The sequence below is a fragment of the Oryza sativa genome, chromosome 1, assembly GCF_034140825.1.
Source record: "Oryza sativa Japonica Group chromosome 1, ASM3414082v1".
NCBI lineage: Eukaryota > Viridiplantae > Streptophyta > Magnoliopsida > Poales > Poaceae > Oryza > Oryza sativa.
Window position 1 is genome coordinate 22,149,444 of NC_089035.1, and position 5,190 is coordinate 22,154,633.

The 5,190-nt window shown below is 49.7% G+C and overlaps 1 long non-coding RNA gene across 1 annotated transcript; it reads right to left on the reverse strand.

The window, feature by feature from the left end:
- Positions 1-387: 387 nt before the first annotated feature.
- LOC136354066 (uncharacterized) lies at positions 388-2,688 on the reverse strand. Its single transcript, XR_010737795.1, has 3 exons — positions 2,124-2,688; positions 1,735-1,800; positions 388-606 (listed from the first exon to the last, which is right to left on the reverse strand). It is a non-coding gene; the product is annotated as an uncharacterized lncRNA (long non-coding RNA).
- Between the last annotated feature and the right edge of the window lie 2,502 nt (positions 2,689-5,190).

Sequence of the window (5,190 nt, forward strand, 5' to 3'; positions counted from 1 at the left end):
GGATTTTTCTTGAGTTCTACATGTCGAAATATGCTAACAAGATTTTTAGTGGAATTTCCATAGCTCTAGAAATAATTTTAACCAATTAAAATTGAGCACCAGCATTATTTAATCCCTGGAAATTCTTTTCCTTTTTCCTTTTTCCTTTTTCCCCTCCTTTTCCCCAAATGGGCTGCCGGCCCATTTCCTTCCCCTCCCGCGCCCCTTCCCTTACCGGGCCAGCCCGTTTTCCCTTCTCCTCCCGAAGTCCAGGCCGCCTCCCCCTCTCTCCCTCGAGCGCTGACAGGTGGGGCCCACCTGTCAGCCTGTCACGCCCGGAATTTCTATCCAAAATTCCAAACGCTTACACGTGTGTTAAATCCTCGTCCAGGTATCAACCGAGGCACATAATAACAAAATGATAATAGAGTACTATTAAACCACTAATTAATATTCACAAATAATAAATTATTACAGAGGTAGATAGTTCATCTCAAAGAATAAAATTCTATGCAGCGGAAAATAAAACAAACTACGGAACAGCTATGGCGACTCCACTCCACAGGCAACTTAACCCGGAACAAGCCTAGTCCTCCAGATCATCACCTTCACTGAAATACTCCTCCTCTGATGAATGAATATTGCAAGAATGAGCATATGACATACTCAACAAGTCACACAGCAAATATGTAAGTGCAGAGGATAACAAAGGATAGCATAGTAAAGCTCATTTGCATAAACAGCATTTAATAAATATTTAAGAGAATAGTAAAACAGTTGAATAATTAAGCAGTATTAAATAACCACTACACAACACACCCGTGTTGCATAGGCCCTACCTCATCTGAACAACCAACCCCGGTTGTACAAATCAAGCCTCCATACCAGGAATATGCCATTCCAAACCAAGAGTCAAATTAATTAACACAATTATCATTAATGAGTAGTGTGAGACTAATCACGAAAAACATTGTTAAACTCACCCATAACCGCGGGCACGGCTATTCGAATAGTTTTACTCTGATCAGAGATGCACCACTGTACCCACAAGACACAACTCCACCACAAGTCACCATGTACCTCAGTATCACCACGGTACCTTGGAAAGGAACTGTGACAATACCCCTCGCACAACACAACTCACCACAATGCACCGTTCCTGGATCATAATCTCCCCCTCAAAACCAGAGGCAATGGACACCCCAGCGACCCCCACGGACTTCTCCCTGCTTCACAGTCTGGCACACCATAATGAATCACGCTATACAAAAGATAAAGCCGTTGCCCACGCTGGCTTGTGGTTGGCACGGTAAATGTTTCACAACAGTAGCTCGCGAACCGGTCCTTAATTGTCATGAGCACAACCATCAAAAACATATGCTCACAACCCACCTTTAATCAGGTTTTAATTATCAATTAATTAACATAACACGATTAACCATCGTGAGCTACCATTAAATATAACCATAATTAATAATGTAGTATGATTTATGATTTATCCCATTAATTAGCTAATGTTTCTAAGCGTGGCTAAGCAATTATACATATAGCATTTAGCCGAACCAATCCAATATATAAGGTCCAAGCTAATCAAATTATAACACATAGGAAAATAAAGTAATCTTCGGCCATTAATTAATTGGGAAAGGTTCACCGCCCGATGACATTCAAAAATAATGCATAAGTTGAAATAAAACATTAGCTTTAAATGGGTTCAACATGCTCAAAGGGTTGTTTGGGATCTGTGTGACTTGCCTTGAGCTTCCGCAAACACTTCCGAACCTTCCTCAACGAAAGCGCTCTCCTCGGGAACGTCAGAAACTAAGGCAAATAGACAAAATCAACAAAACAGTACAAAAACAAGCATAAACAGTACATGTGGATATTTTTAACATGTAGATCTCGATTTTAGAAAAATTTAGCAACTTGAACCACTCGAATCGGAGTTACGATGATTTAGTTATGAATTTGCGAAGTTTTAATTGATTTTCATCTAATAAAGAAAACGTAGAAAAAGGAAATATGACGTCATGATGACGTCATCATCGCCGGCCATAACACGGGCGGCACAACCACCAGCGCTAGGGGGCTCGGCCGGGCTATCGGAGGGCACCTACGCGTAGAGAACGACGACGCGAACTCACCGGTACTAGCAAACACGACGGACGACGACGAACGGCGGCCGGCGGCAAGCTCTAACGGCGGCGCGGCTCATGTCAGCAGCGGCGACGGCGTTCCTTCGACAGGCGACGGCGTCGAAGGGGCGGCCGGGGTTCTCCACCTCCATGCGCACCTAACGGCGGTGACGGGAAGCGGCGGCGACGGCGCTAGCGACGGCGCGGTGCGGCTGGACGACGGCCGGCGGCAGCGGTGGCTAGGGCGGCGTGGCGGCGGCGATACGGACGACGAGGGAGCTCGGGAGTAGGGGCAAATGAAAGAGGACGCAATTAGCTCTAGATTGGAGAGATCGGACTCCAACCGCGAGAAATCAAGCCGGGAAAAACTAGGGTTAGGTGGAGAGATAAACTCGAAAACGAGTTTGATTCGGATAAAATACGAAGCAATTAGCTCCGATTTTTGGGGGAAAAGATAGAGGAAAACAAAGGGATAAAAACGCCTCAACCAATCGGACACGGGGGCGACCGGTTGAGGCGAAATCGGCGGAGGAAGGCGGCGGCTCGGGCATGGGCTCGGCCGGCCGGAGGTTGAAGACAACCCCGACATGTGGGCCCCACATGTCGGCGGCTGTGAGTAGGGGGAGGCCGGCGGCTCATCTGGGACGGCGTGGGCCGCTCGGCTCACGCGAGGAGAGAGGGATGTTGGGCCGAATTCGGCCCAACGGCTTAGAGGAGGGTTTTTAAAACTTTTTCAATTAAAATAATTCATGAAATGATGTTTCATTTATTAAAAATACTTCTCTTGCTCAAATAATTCCCTAAAAAATCTAGAAAATAGAGGAACAAGCAAAGTATTTAATGAAATTTTATCTAGCTCAATTTTATGTTGAAAATTTTCCTAGATTATTAGAGTTTAACTTGTAGGCTTTTAAAAAATTTTCTAGAAATGATTTAAAATATGGATTATTAATTTAGGTGATTTTCAGGGCATGACACAGCCCCTTCCCCAACCTCCAGCCGCTCCCCGAGCCGGCGACCGCCGCACCGCGCGCGTGCCGCCCACCTTCTCCGCCTTCCCCGCGCCCCCCTCCCGCACGCCCCGTCTTCTCCGCGCCCACGCCCCCACTCCCGCTCGCGCCCACGTCACGAGATGGCCGGGATTCAAATTCGAATCCCGCCTCTCTCTCTCCCCACCTCCAACTTCCCCCACTAACTCCGGCGAAATCGAGCCACTCCCGGCCGTTCCTGACCTCTCCGCCCCTATATAATTCATCCCCACATCCTCCTCCTCATTTTCCCTTTTTCCGCTGGCCTCTCCCGAGCTCTCCACCGCTCCTGCATCGTGCCCCCATCCGCCACCATCTCTTCCATTGCTCCGGCCGCCTTTAGCTGCCACTAGGGTTGCCGCCGCACCGCGCCGTCGTCGCCGTCGGGTTCGCGTGGCCGAGGTCCACCTCGTCCACCCCTCCTCCGTCGAATTCCGCCATCGGAGGCCGCCGTCCACCATGCGCCGGTGAGCCTTTCCATAGCAGCAGCCGTCGGCCACGGTTCCCGCTCGCCGTGGACTCCCTCTCCCCCTCTAACCTCTCTCTTTTTCTCTCTTAGGGTGTCTCAGAGCCCGTCTGCCGTTCGCCGTCATTCCTCGGCCGTCGCCGTCGCCGTTCGCCGTTGTCTTCCTCCGCGCCGGCCAACTCACGGTGAGGCGCCCCTCCTCCTCTTTTCCCCTCCCTCTCCCTCCTAGCGCCGAGCCGGGCCGAGCCGACGCTTCGGCCGTGCACCGCCGCCTTCGCGCGCCGCCCTTGCATGGCAGGCCGGCTGGCTTGATGCCGAGCCCGGCCGGCGCCTCGCCACTCCCCTTGGGCCGGTGCCGAGTGGGGCCCGCCTATCAGTGCCCCCTCCTTTCCCCCTTGTGTCACCGACTAATGGGGCCCGCATGTCGGCGCCGCCCCCCTCCTTGATGACATCAGCCCTAGGATATATTGCGCAATAAATAATTAAGGTATTTTCTCTTTATAGTAAGAACACAGTGAATCTTCTAAAATTCATATCTAATTCATCCGAGCTCCGTTTAAGCCCATTCAAGTCTTAGTAAATCAAGACAAATGTGTAGAATCCATTAAAAATGGTTTTGTTCTCTGTTTCAGTAGTCTTATAGCCTGTTTGTATTGTTTGCTTTGTATGACGCTTAGATTTCGGCTCTCCCGACACTCCGGTGTACTTTGAGATAGTCGCCGAGATTCCTCCAGCAGCAGAGCAAGGCAAGTCATGCTTGTCACTTGAACATGTTGATCCTATATTGCAAATGGTCTATTGTTTTCATTCAAGTACTGCATTGTTTTGCAATAATATTATGGGATGTTCACCTACTGTTACGGCCATGCTATTCTTATACCATGCTCCTTTGATAGCTTGGGTTATAAACATGACTAGAGATTGGACTAGGGATTGCTTAGCCATGCTTAGTTCAACTAGCACACAATGGGGGAAATCATATTAATGTATAGACTATAGGTTCTAATGGTAATGTTGGATTAGTGCCGCTTCGGTGTTGGTTAATTAAAATAAATCACATGGTGGGCTGTGAGTGCATGGTTTTGTTGGTCACGCCCATGGCATTTAAGGACCGGTTCGCGGGATGCCCTGGAAGAACTTATCATACTTACCACAAGCCAGCGTGGGCAACGGCTGGGCTTGTAGTGTAGCTTTCCTCTAGTTGACGCATCCAGGCAAGCGTGGGTGTGATGGAGCGGGACGGGCCCTGCGACGGTCTCTGTCGCTTCCGGATTCACCTAGGCACGAGAGGGGACTGCCCGTTGCCCGCTGGGGACGGGGGTGAAACCTGAGGTGTGGTGTGCTTGGCTAGAGGGGGTTATGCGAAGGGTCCTGTCATGGCCTCTTTCCTGTATGTCGTGGTGGCATGTCGGCGCATGAAAACGTGTCGTGGGGCTGTGTCTTGTGGGTACAGTTGTACACCTCTGATCAGAGTAAAACTATTCGACTAGCCGTGCCCGCAGTTATGGGCGGTCAACCAGATTCACCATGATTAGTCTCACCCTAGTGTAGTCTGATGGAACTGATTAGTTCAGGTGGTTGG